This window comes from Neurospora crassa, linkage group VI (assembly GCF_000182925.2).
Source record: "Neurospora crassa OR74A linkage group VI, whole genome shotgun sequence".
Lineage (NCBI taxonomy): Eukaryota > Fungi > Ascomycota > Sordariomycetes > Sordariales > Sordariaceae > Neurospora > Neurospora crassa.
Genome location: NC_026506.1, coordinates 3055783 through 3070769, shown reverse-complemented (window position 1 = coordinate 3070769; position 14987 = coordinate 3055783).

Below are 14987 nucleotides of genomic sequence, written 5' to 3'. Positions count from 1 at the left end.
CGATAATACTACCCCCCTTTAAAACGCTCCCTACTATGAAAATATTTTGAAATACATTGTTTTATCTAAAGTGGGCCCTCCCGAATCCTCTAAGGATACGTCTAATTAAATTGCGGTAAAAAGTCTTAGCGTCCGTACTAAGACGGGAGGTTGCTTAGCATTTCAATTCTTATTTAGGGGTAGAATACTGGCTAAAATATTGCTAATTTAACCCTTCCGCCGTAAGAGCTATTATTACCCTCAATAATCTATTTATACCTCGTAAACCGCTTTAATTAATATATATAAAGGACCTCAACAGCTCTTACCATTATTAACCCCACCTGGGGTACTATAGGGACGCCTATAGTATAGTGATTTATAGAGATACCCGTAATTACTATTAATATAAATTTAGAGAACTCGCGCGTTTAACTCCTTGCTTATATTTTATTTCTTCTTTAAACGCTCAATTACTATATTACTAACCTCTCTTGAATCCTTCTTATTGTTAAAACTTAATATTAATTACGTATATAGCCGATTTGGGGAATAGGAGATGTAAGACTATTATAAAATATATTATCTCTCGGTACTATTAATAATTATTTTATAAAAGGGTATACTATAAAGTATTTAATTAGAGTATGCGGAATAAATTATATTAAATTCCTTTTCTTTTTTATCTTTCTTAATTAAATTTATCCCTTCTACTAGGCTACCCGAATATTCTATTAAAACGGCTAATATAAATTTGAATTAGGTTTAATATTAAGCGTTAGTAATATAAAGGTTAATAAACTTAGAAATAAGGATAATAATAACCTTTTCTTTAATTTACTTTTAGTATATTTCTATTTTATTTAAATTAATAGTAACAGTATATTTAAGTGAGAGTTGTGATACTTCCAAATAGTATTATTATATCCTTTTAAATCCTTAGCGGACTATTATATTAATTCGTTAATATTTTTTTATTTAATTTGGTATATTTAACGGCCGTTATTTGCTTTATTATAACCTACAATCTCTTTAAATTCCTATTCCTACTATTTATTATCTTTATGATTATTGGCTCTTATTATAGACCTTTCTTAGTTGGTTAAAATATCCTATTTAATATCTTTTTGCCTAGGGAGCCCTACTATCTCCTCAAGTTTTATTATCGATATATAGAAAATTAGGTTGACTTTTATATTCCTAGGGAGCTAGAGTTTAATACGGTAGGAGTTATATTCTAGTACCGTAAAGGGGCTTCCGAATTTAGGTATTAATTTTATTTATAATTGTCCGGTAGTGAGGTTCTTCGTATTAAATAGAATTTTATTATTTATTCTATATTTAGGGGTATTTATACGGCGTTTACTAGTTTAGGCCTTATGTTAGTCTTATACTTACCTTAATAGAGTAATAACGCCTTCTAAAATAGTTTGGAAGCGGTTAGCTACTTTTAAGGCTTTGAAAAAACTCTTTCTTTTATACTTCTATTAAATTAGAGGGATAGGGTTTAGCTAATTCTATACCTATCCGGGGGTAGAAGGTATAATTTATATAGAATAGGCTAACGCCTATAGTCTCTAAGGCCGTATTATTATAGGCGAACTCTACTAAAAGCAACTAATCGACTTAATCATTTTAGGCTTAGTTTATATATAGTTTTAAATACTATTCTATTTCGGTATTAATTCTTTCGGCTTATTTATAAGTCTAAAAGTAGAAGGTCAATAATAATTTTAGTATAATACCTAATCTTTTATATAAGGTTCTTTAAAATATTGAGATGAATTGTAAGCCTCTATCTAATATAATTTCGTTAGGTAGTCTATAAATGCTATATATCCTTTTAATAAATTTCTTAATTAGTTTATTTATTTTTAAGGTCTCTATAGGAATATAGTACTTTATTTTTATTAGGTAATCGACTACAACGGCCATATAGCAGTAAATTCGTCTTCTTTTAATATAAGGTATTATAGGTATTATATAATTAATAGAAATTTATAACTATATTTTGAATAGGACGGGGAAAGGCTTGAAATAGCCGGTGGGCGAGTATCTTAAAGATTTTATGTTTACGTAAGTTAGGCAAACTTTATAGAACTCTTTAATAGATTAATATATCTTTAGTGAATAGTAGAACGTATTAAATATTTTGTAAGTTCTTTTATAGCCGGAGTATCCTCCTAGCTTCGTTATATATATTTTGTAGATAAGCTATAATTAGGTTTCTTTATTATTAGGGTCGATTAATACCTATTCTTTAGTATCTTTTTTCTAATATACCCAGCTGAATTTTATTGAATATTCTACAAATATAATCTTAAAATACTTTTTTACTTCTAGGGTCTAACCCTATTAGTTATCTTTCTATAAATATAAAATTAATTTTTATATAAGGTTTAATTTTGTATAATTATTATTAATAAGATTATTTATTAATTTAATCACGTTTAATCTATAAAGGTTAAACTCCTAGAGGTTTAAATTTAGGTTCTTGTATCCTTAATAAACGTCCTCTATAGTACTTAGGTATAAATAAACTATATTTAATTTATTCTCCCTATTTTTTAAAAAGGTTAAATTGAAATAATTTAGGTTAATAAGGGGTTTCTTCCTAATTACTAACCTTTCGTCGTTAATATCTTATAATTTTTCTTCTAGTTTCCTACTTAAGGTATCGGGTCTTACATTCTCTAGGCCTCTTTTATATGTAATCCGGAAATTAAAGTAACTGAGGAATTCTAATTAGTGTATATATTTTAGCGTTAGTTGTTTTGTAGTGGCAAATATTTTAAGGTTCTTATAGTTGGTAATAATTTCGATTTACTCCTACGCTCCTTCTAATTCCAGCGTCTATTTTTCTAATACTTTTATAATAGCGAGCAATTCCTTATTATAGATATTATAATTATATTTTACTATTATATGTTTAGTTAAGAAGTAAATTATTAGGTAGAGGATGCTATTATCTCCCTATTGCGAGAGGGTGCCGCCCCACGTTTAATTAAAGGCGTCTATTTTAATTACTATTTTCTTCGTTTAATTGTAAATTTTCAAGACTAGTATAGTAGTGAATATCACTTTCAAATCTTTAAAGGCTCTCTAATACTTAATACACTAGTACCAAACGATTATCTTCTTTATTAATTTATATAATAGTTTAACTATATTAGAGAAGTCTTTAATAAATTATTAATAAAAATTAGTAAAGCTTAAAAAGGATTATAACGACTTCTTAAACTCTAGTACCTTCTATAATATTACTAGTTTAACCTTATTTATATTTATTTTAATACCCCCTAATATAATAATTAAGCCGAAGTATTTCGTTTTAGTAATATAGAATTTATATTTATTAATATCGACTTGTGGGCCCGAATATTTAAGGCAATTAAGGACGTTCGATATATATTTAATATAATCCTCTTCGTTATCCGAATAAATTAATATATTATTTAAATAAACTATAGCGAATTTGTTTAAGGCGTTATAGAAGATATTATTAATAAAATTCTAGAAGGTTACTAGGGCGCCCTATAAGCCGAATAAATATATTAGTAATTCGTAGAATTTAAATCTAATAATAAATATTATAAACTACTTATAGCCCTTATAGACCTTTATCTAATTAAATACCGTAATAACATTTAATTTAATAAATATTTTAACCTTATAAATTATATTCAATATTTCTTTAATTAAGGGAAGGGGATAGTATATCTTTAAGGTTGTATTATTAACACTTTAATAATTGATGTAGATTTATACTCCCCTACCTAATTTCTCCATTAATAGTACTAGGAAGGCTGCTAGTAATTAGAATAGCCGGATAAAACTTTATTTAATATTATTATTTAACTATTTTTTAATAACGTTTAATTTTATAGGGGAAAATAGCTATACTTAAGCGTTAGGTAATTCAGCGTTAGGAATCGATTTAATTTTATAATTGTAGGAGCGGTATTACAGAATAACTTTTGCTTCCTTAGGGTTTACTATATTCTAATATCTATAATAGTAGGTTAATATTTTTATTTTAATTTCTTATTTGGTAATTAGGGGTTTATTCTCTTTTTTTATAGAATTTCTTAATACTTTCCTCTATAATTCTTACTATAATTTCTCCTACGTCGCTTTAGAGGACTTTTAAGAAATAGTCCAAAATTTAAGCCTTATACTCTACATTATTACTTATATAAATATCGTTATACATCTTCTCTATAACCTTCATTTTTAATTTTATCCCTTCGCTTATCATTTCTATTTCCAATTTCCTTAGTACTTCGTTAATCTCCCCCCTAATTATTAATATAACTTCGAAGTTCTTTATTCTAATTGTAAAATTGAAATTAGCGGTATTAAGTACTATAATATCGTTAGGGTTAATAGGACTTTTATCAACGTTTATAGGTCTTACGAATAGTAGTATTAACGGTTTCCTTTTGGGGTTTAAAGCCCGAATTCGCTTATTACTAATAGTCCTATATAGAATTAATTTAATTAAAGTTTGTAGCGGTATATTGGGGATTATTATCCTTTAGCTATTTATAAGTAATTAAGTAGACTAAAGTTGCTTAGGATTTATACTATAGACTTTAGCAATTCTTTATAATAGTCTAGCCTTCCTACATTTAAGGGCTCTGCGGGCTGGGAATTCTTATTATTATTCGGTTTTAGTAGCTAGCTCCTCTTCGGCCGCCTCACTAGTTTACTCCTCCTCGGCCGCCTTACTAGCTTGCTCCTCCTCGGCCGCCTCGTTAGCTTACTCTACCTTAACTACCTCATTAGCTTACTCCACTTCGACCGCCTTTCTAGCTTACTCCTCCTCAACCGCCTCACTAGCTTGCTCCCCCTCGACCGCTTCATTAGCTTACTCTTTTATACTTCCGACCGTAACCTCCCTTAAGGTTTTAGGGGCTTGTATTTAGAAGTCCGGCGTAGCGACGGGTATATATATACCTCTATATTCATAATTGAATTTAAATTCCCCTTTCTCTTAGTTTATAAATGGGTTGTATTATTGGAGCTATAGAAGGCTTAGAATAATAGGGTTCTCAAGGGATAAAATAAAAACGAACAATTCGATTTCCTCTTTATATAGCCCAATTTATATAGTAACCTTCATAAAGTCGGTAATATGAGTATTAATATTACTTTTGGCTAACTATAGTAGTTTAGGGTAATTAAACTTTATTGTAAGTATTTAATTCCTTTTAATAAATTTAGTATTAATAAAGCTTTTACTTGTATGACCGCTATTAATTAGGACGGGGTATTGTACTTTGCATTTACTATAAAAAAGGTAATTTAAAAGTAGGATGGACTTCTCTAATTCAATTATTATTAAATTAATAAATAATAATTCTATCACTCCATTCCCTTAGTCCTAATACAACTCCCTATTTGAAATTGGGTATCCCTCCGTTTTTGAATTATTCCTACTTTCTTTCCTATCTTTTTATAATAATAGCCTCCATTTATAATTTAGTACAGAGGTTCGGTATTTCCCACCTAATTAGTTTTATTAATATTAGTAGCATTATTATCATTACTAGTATCGGCTACATTTAGATTAATATTATTATTACTATAACTATTCTAGCCGGTCATTCCACCAGCCAACCGAAGTTTACGGAAAACTACGAGGGATAGTAATTGGGTTGGCGAAATACTAGACTAAGTATTTGAGAGTTGTCGCCGGGGCGTATAAAGCTACGCCGGTACGGAACCTAAAGACGGAAACGTTTTATCCGCCGTTCGACCTCTACCTTAATAAAAGGGTCTGGGCCTTTAAAGAAAGGCTCGCCCGGACGGACTAAGCCTAGTTCGTCCGGGGGATAGTAACCTAAATTTCTAGCTACGTCTAAGTACAATAGCCTAAAAGTCGGCTACCTGCCAATAAACTAGAAAGCAGCGCAGCTAAGGCTCGGTAGGCTGAAATATAAGCGCTAACAGAAAAGCTACTAATAATATTAATTAGTCCCCCCCCCCCCCCCCGGAATTAGGAACCTAACTACTACTATTATAAATCCTAAAGCTAATAGCCGCCAACTGGGAGGAGTACTTAGAAGATATAACGAATTAGGAATAGGTATTACGCTACAATTACTACCTAGCGGTAATAGTAACGAAATTAGAGCGATAATACAAATTTACTATTATTAACCTTACCCCCAAATTTAGTAGAAAAGCTATTTAGCAATATATAATTAATACAAAAAAGAAGAAAGGAAGACATTGAAAACTAGGAAAAAACGAAGAAGAGTTGTACTTATTAATTAAAGTACAAAATTCCCTCCTTATTTAAATTAGGACGGAAGTTATTAGCCTCTAGACCTTCCTCTATTAGAGGAAAGTATTCAACGTTTTAACCCCTATCTATACTTATAAATTCGAAAAGGAGAGCTTCGTATATACTATCCTAAATTATTTTAGTATAGATACTATCTTCTAAACGAACCCGGAAGCCTAACTACTAATAAAAGAGGAATTTTAGGAATTCCTAAATAATAGAATTAAAGCTAAAAGAATCTTATTAAAAATATTAAGGTTAGGGAGGTTAAAAGAGTACTATTTAATAGTCGAATTAGAAGAAGAGTAGTATAAAGAAATTATAAAGTACTCTTAGGAGGAAAGTAAAATATTAATGATATTAGAATAAAGAAATAGGAATAGGGAGGAGATAATTATACTAATTAAGGGAACTATTTAAACTAAGGCTATAGTAAAAACCGAAAAGTACTATTTAAGATGCGCCTAATTACGCTTAAGAAATTAATCGAATGATTTCATTATACGAATTTAGTTCGTAGTAACCTTATAGTACTATTAGACTTGATTATTATTTATAAGGGGGCGGCCGGGAGTATTGATAGTTATAGGGCTATTAAGAACGGAATTATTACTATTAGAATTAGACATTATACGAGTAAGAGTAGTAAAACCGCTACCGTCGGATATAATATATATAAAAGTAATAGCGCTATTACTAGAATTAAATATAATCCGAATTGGGTTTATAGTACTACTGCCGGGAAGGGAAGGGATACAATTATAATAAATATCCCTTACAATTAGCTTATAGTAACCCTTCTATTAAAATTTGATAATATTATAGTTTATAGCGTAGGGAAGATACTTGTAGTTAATAAATAGGTTGTTCCGTTTTAAATATATATATATATATAATTAATAAAATTATTAATAATACGAATAAAGGTATTAAAATAAGAATTATACTTATTTTAATTATATAATACTATAATAATAGTTATTAACTATATAGCGTTATAGGCGTTGTAAAGGCTAATAGGGACGTTTAGTATATATATTTTATAGGTATAGGTATAAGTAGTACTTTGGGTATTATTAATTAGGAATATAAAAGTTAAAAAATAATAAAGGGAAGAAAAATAGAGAATAAGGGATTTATTAATCGCTAAAGGAAGGCAAATCTTTTTAGCGATAACCTTGCGGAAGGTATTGGAGGAGTTAAACTTATTATTAAAATATAAAATAAAAGCGAAATTTAGAATATAGTAAAAGTAAGGAATTTTATAAATGATATTAATTAAATCAATATAAAGATTAAAGAAGAAGAAGAAGGAAATTATATTAGTTCTAAGGGGGACGATTATTAAGGAAGTTACAAAAGTTACGAATAAGAAATATAAATTCCAAAAGTAGGATTATAAGGAATATAGAGCCTAGGGATGGATTAAGGGAGGGACCCTCTATATTAAAGGTTAAATCGATTGGGCTAGGGTAATAACGGTTAGAGGAAATTATTTTATTAAAAGTTATAATAAGGAAGAAGGATAAAGAAGATTAGGAAGGGGCGCTATATAGGGGATTATATAAATAAAGGGAAAGGGTCCTTATACTATTATAAATAGAGGTAGAATTATAGGGTAAAGGAGTAAATAATAGGGTAGAAATAATTATAAATAGAGTAAGGAAGTAGAAAAGTAGGGTAGTAAATAGAAAGATAGGATAGGGAAGTAGGGAGAGGGTAGAGGAAAGAGCGGTAGGGGGTAAAATAGAGAGGTAGCGAAGGAAGTAGTATACTAAATTTAATTCTATTCCTATTATCCTTATTATTTTAGTATTAGGATAATATAATAATAGAAGAAATGAAATTAGTTCGCTATAGTGGTAGGTAAGAACCGTTATAACTGTAAATAAAGTAGGAGCGGCGTGGAGAACTATAGCCGAAATAAAGCTGGAGGTTTTTATTCGGCGGCGCTTAACGCCGCACGGTTTTCCCCTCTAGAGAACTGGAGATGGACCCTATGCTAATAAGGCGCTATAGTTATAGCATAGGGAATAAGACTAATAATAATATTCTAGCCGGTTTTCTTTTTTTTAACCGCCTCTAGGATAGGGTTAATTCTTGTACCCTCAATTCCTCCTTTACTATCTCCAATATTAATTAGGTTCTAGTACTTCTTCCAATTATAGCTAACCCTATTATACTTTTAGTATTTACTTAATTCCTAGCGTTTTTCTTATAAAGTTTGGGGAATTAGGCGTTTATTAATAACTTCGAAATTATTTATATTTATAAGGTTACCGCCTTGGGAGATAGTCTTATTTTTAAAGCTACTACTCCTATTATTATTAGAATTATTACTATTGGAGGCAATCAAGTTAGAGAGCTTCTTTTAGAAAGCCTCCTCTTTTTAATATTTAGTAAATTTACTAAATAATTCGAACCATTCTTAGAAATGTTTATTATTAGGAACATTAAATTAATAGGTAATTGAGGTATAGAATTAATCGGTAACTTTTTAGTAGAGTATAAATATATATATAGTGTTACTTATATTGTAGCGGTCTATATTGAGTACGAACTTATTAGCGAAGTTTGAAAATAAAGATTTTATTTGGAGTTTCTATAAGGTATATTTAGTTTTGACTTTTATTTTTATAATATTGGACTAATTATCGAAGTATTTAATAAGCTCTTCGGCTATCTTCTATTTCTATAGATTAGGGTATTCGTCAGCGAGGATTATTTATATATTTAGTTCGATAATGAATATAAGGGTTTTACCTAAATAAATGAAAATATATATTAATTTGTCGCATTCGTTGGGAAAATACTATTTATTATATACCTAGTATAGGCGGATTTTAGTACGCTAAATTATATATATTATATTATAGTCCTTAGTAATTAATCCTAATATATTAAAAATATTAGGGTTGGTAGATATATAACGCCTTATACTATTAGTAGGCTTAATATAGCCGGGGCTATTAGTAGAGCTATTAGTAGGAACGCCGCCGAAGCCTCCGCCGTTGCCCGAACCGCTAGAGTTGGTAGAATTTAAATCTTTAATTATAGTATTAAGGCCGTTATTGACCGTTTTGAAAGTAATGATTTTGTTTTACAACGAACGTATTTAAGCCTTGAGGATAGCGTTCTTATTAAGAACCTTTATTATTTCAAGATCGTAGTTAGTATAGAGAATTTCCTTAGTTTTAAATTCGTTGAACTATCTCTTAATCCTAATGTCTCTAATAAATAACGTTATTTTGGAGGGCCTTCTAAGTTTAGATATAAACTCGTTCGTTAACTTCTTTTTTAAATATCTCTTAGTAATAATTAGCCCGGGTCGAATTGAAAGCTTCTACAATAGTATTAATAATAGCGTTGAATATTAGGAGGGGAGTAATATTGGAAGTATACTAATAGAAAATAATAGGATATATATTAATTAGCTTACTAATTCGGAATCTATTATAGTGGTAAGCCTAAGCGATATTGTGGTCGTTATTATCGCTATAAAGGTGCAACGCTAATACCGCTATCTTATTATTAGTAATCCTTCCTTCGGGGTCAGTATAGGGTAGGATTCTTATTCCTAGGAATATAAAGTCCACGCCATAGAAGTTAAAACCTAGTAGATAGTTGGGGGGGGGAGTTTACGAACTTTATTTAGTAGGAATAGGTTAGTTGTTAGCTATATTGTAATTGAACGCCGTTGGTTAATCGACGATAGGAGGTACCTCACTTAAGAGGGAGTAATGGGTATTGGTAATTAGAGATTTAATTTCAGTATTAGCGTAGTTGTTAATAATTGACTTAGAGTCGTTGTCGCTTTCTAGATAATTGAAATAGCCTTAGCCGGTGGTTATAGTTATCAATGTTGAGTTTGTTCGTTAGCTACAATAGCTGTCGAAGCCGCTTATGGTTCTTTAGTTCTGCAAGGGCTGTTGTGCGCGCGCAGCGCGATAGAAGGTACAACAAACTATTATGGGGCAAGGGCACTGTTATGGGTAAGCTACGATATTCGTTGTTGTACGAAGGAAGTAAGAGGAGAGTGTGCGCCAGCCTGGGCTTATGAGTAGGGTTGTGCGACCCGGTAGAGTAGGTCGCACAGAGCCTCAATGCCCGGGCCGGCACCAGTGCCATAGCACAGCTCAAGGCACGTGACATAGCCTAGCACAGGGCATGTGATCTAGCCCTGTGACAATTATGATCTATAATCTACAATCTAAATACTAACGTCTAATAATTTAAATAGTTCGTTAAATAAGGCCGATATGGATATCTCAACGGACGCTTCACTTCTAGCCTTCTCCTTCTACCGTACCTCTCGAACTCTCTCTACCTAATATTTAATTAACTCCTTATCCTCCTCCTCCTCCTCCCCCTCCTCCTTATTATTAAGAGTAAACCTCGGCGCACCCACCCCTAAACCTGCGCGCACCCAAAAACCCTTGGGCAGCCGACATCGAAATTATCGTATTTCTGCTGTGTTTTTAGTCGTTTTATATGTCTAGTACCTTGGTCAGATTTGCCAACTGGGTCGCCCAGCTATGTGAACCTCCATGTGATTCTGCAACGCCCAGTTACTCAAATTTCATAATACTTTTATGGTATTGAGTGTGCTAAAGTACTGGTGTGTAAAGTGCTGCAATGGTGCAAATGGCCGTGTGAAAAAGCGCGAAAGAAATGACCAAGTTAGAGGGAATGTTTCGTGCATTGAAAAGACGAAATTTAGCTAGTAAAAACGGGGTTTACAATGTCAGGTGTCATCAGCTGTATGGTCCCACATTTCCCGGTTTTTGGGTGCGCGCAGGTTTAGGGGTGGGTGCGCCGAGGTTTACTCATTATTAATCACCTCAATACAACTACGTACCTCGCTTTTACTACGAGTATGGCGGGTATCTATATCCTCAAGACTGGGTCCTAACTTATATTGAAAATAGTTACGCTACGCCGATACTCTAATTAACTAAGTATTTTTGAATTTACTACAAAGTACTAATAGCACTAGCGGTATAGAAGGTGTTAGTAATATAGCCTCGTTATTAAAGGGGCTACCTTATTTAAGCGGGCGACCTTTGGAGACTCCTTTAACTGCCGAGCGAAGTCGTAGATATCTATCTACCGCATCCTACAGTATATTTCAACATAGGGAAATAACGGAAATTAAATAGGGGAGACGAAAATTTATATATTATTAATAAAATGATTAAAATAGATATATAATCCTCCCTATTTATTAAAATACTACCTTCCTTATCCTTATCAAAGATTCTCTCTATCTCGTATATATAAGGGAGGCTATATTAGGTACGTAAATTATTAGTATATAGTCCTAGCGGAGTATTAAATAGGTGTCTAGCGGTAGGGAGGTTTGTATTGAACTTCTAATATTACTATTCAATTATATTTAACCCCTAAGTAATTAATTTTAACAGATTGGTACTTATCTATTTACTACCTACTTATTTAACCTATATAAAGGAAATAGAAGTATTAAACTTCTCTTTAAAACGTACGTATTGGGTAGTTATATAAGCGGTATAAGTATTATTAAGATTAATAAGATTGCTACATATAAAGAGATTATATAATTTTAAGGAATTATTATTAAATTTATTTAGCAATATAGGACGTTAATTATAATTAAAGTAATTCCTCGTATAGTACCCTACTTATTTCATTTTATAAGGTATCAGATTTAATTAGATTTATATAATAATAGCCTCCTAAAACCTCTTAAATTAATAATAAAGGAGGAACTAAGTAATTTCGAAGTCCGGTACTATAATAGCGTAAATTATATATTACTATAAATAAAATAACTATTATTTAATATTGGTTACTTTTTAGGATAGTGGGGCTAAATTAGCTTAAATTCTCTTTACTATCTTAACCTTTTAAATAAAAAACTGCTTTAAAACCGGAAACGCCGATTTCTAGTCGAGGAGTACTCTAAAACGAAAACTAATAACAGCAATCGACTTAGGAGGGTTATTTACATCCCTTACAATATCTTACAACGAGCGTAGCGATAGCGTTATATTATTATTGCCAATGGCTATCAATAATAGTACTTGTAAATTCGAAAATAGTATTTATAACCTACTTATAGAAATTTTAGTATATAACGACCCTAAAGCCGTATTTATTATAAAGACTTTAGATAAACCGAATAAAAATAATAAAATATTCAAGAAGTTTATTATTAGAGTAAATAAATCTATAAATTACAATATTATTTTAATTGAAGATTATCGTTGGGTTCGAAAATTACTTTTTGAGTTCGTAAAGGTATATATTAGAAAAAGTAAATTTATACGACCCGAGGTTAGTAAAGCTAGAATTAATTAGTTTATTATTAGGAAGGATTTTAATAATTTAAAGAAGGATATTCTAAAGGAAATTAAAAAAGGCGCTTAAAAGGCGCCGAAGCGTTAGGCCGATATTATAGCGAAAGTTAGCCTAAATAAAATTAATACTATTTTTCTAATAATTACTTACTATTATTAAGAAATTTATTCCCTCTAACTTTACACGGCAGCTTACTATTAAGGGAGCGATAATTATTATTAAATTTATAAATTATTTTAATAAAGATATAAAAACGACCTTAACTATTTATTCAAGTAAGAAGAAACTTAGTTTGGTAGTTTACGTAGCTATTAAGATCCTAACGACTGGAAATTATATAATTATATTCCATAAATTTATATATATTTAGTATTAGTAAAATTGAATATAAATTAAAGAAATTTTCGGCCCTAATATGTTTATTGTTATAAGTACTATAAGCGTATTAATTCGGGGCGTATTCTAAAATAGTATTAATAATTATACTATAGTAGAAATTATTTTAAATATAGTAAGGGAGAGGAACTTAGAAGTATCTATTATTGGAATTCGGTTATAGAAGAGAAGGGACGGAGAGAGTAGAAGCTTACTCCTTATAGAAGTCGCTACTATATTAGTAATATAGTTTTTCTAAAATAACCTCTTCCTTTAGGACAACAGTATATATTTATATAAATTATTCTAAACTTCGAATAACGTTTAGTAATACTTTAAATATTAGGGAATTAAATATATAGTAAAATTCTACTATTAAAATAATATTTACACGTATTATAGTAAAATTGAATATAAAGGAGAATACTTTAATAAAGTAAATTATCCGTTTAATAATAATAAATTATTTATTTATTATAAATTATATAGGAAGAAGGGGTATTATATATATAATTATAAAGAGTACCCTATTCTCTAGAAGGTAATTATAAAAGCGTTTATTGTATATACTAAAAGGCTATAGGCGTTTACGCTCTATAAGAATTTAGTTAGAAAGGTATTAGAATTAATAATAGAGATTATAAATAAAGGCGTCCTACTAAACGCCCCTTTTAATTCCTATACTATTATTACTTTAGAGAGATATATTAGAGGAGGTATAAAGAGGGGACGGCTAAGAAAATTAGTCGGTCTATCCGCCCAATTAAAATTTATAACCCTATAAAGTCTAATAAATAGATACTATATATATTTATAGAGTACCGGGGGAAATTAATTATATAGTAGTAATAGTACTTATATAATTATAGCCCCCCCTAAGGATATAGTACTTTTATCTTCCGTTAAGGGATTAGAAGGAACCTTATTTTAGGGTAATTAATAATTTAATTAAAAATATTCTATTAAAACGTAAAGAAGTTATATAAGAAGGGAAAACTTTTATTCGAATGAGAGGAGATTTATAATATTATAGCAATTTAAGAGCCAGGTAGAAATTTAAATAGAAATATTTATCATTTTAGAAGCGGGAGATATTTTAGGGTTAATTATTCGGAGAAGGGAAGGGTAGTAATATATATAAATAAAAAATAGAATTTGAAGGACCTAAATTTTTAAATTAGAAAGGATTGGACTATAATTATATTTAAAATTTTAAAGGATTTAATAATTATTTATTCTATTTACTTTCTTATCCTTATATAGGGAATATGAAAATATTAGTAGGGGTTACCGCTTTTTGAATTTATTGAGGCTAGACCCCTAGCGGGAAATTTAATTATTATTAGGGATTTTAATTTGTATTATCCTGATTAGGATTTCAACAATAGGATTAGCCTAAGGGTTGTTCGCTAATATAAGGAGAGAGGGATAGAATAATTAATTATATATAACTATTATTTAGAGTTGAAGCTAAGTACTAGGGTATGTAGCGGTATAAATAAACCGGCTCGGACTATTATTTTTAGAAAATTTAGGTTTAAATAGGAAGAAAAAATAAAAAAGCTGAAGAAGAAAGGGAATATAATTAGAATTTTATAGATATAAAGAAGGTGAAGGAGGCGTTAGAAAAAAGGATATTAGTCTTAAAAAGGATTAATATAATAAAGGACCTTGAGTTTACCTTTTATAAGTTCGACAGAGAATTTATAAATATTGTAAAAGAATTCGTCCTAAATTAGAAGAAAGGTTAAAGGAGGAAAGTAAATTAGTAAATATTAGGATATAAAATAGTTATAAAAAAGTGTAGAAAATATATTGAAAGTAGTTTAAATATTAAGTAATATTAAATTAAAAGGAGTTTATTAAAATTACAATAAAAAAGAAGAGGATTATTACAAAGGCTTAGTAGGCTATATAGTATAATAGTATTACCGAAGCTTCGAAGAACCTAAATCGACTCTAATTATTAAAACAACAAGCTTAGACCCGAAATTACTAATTA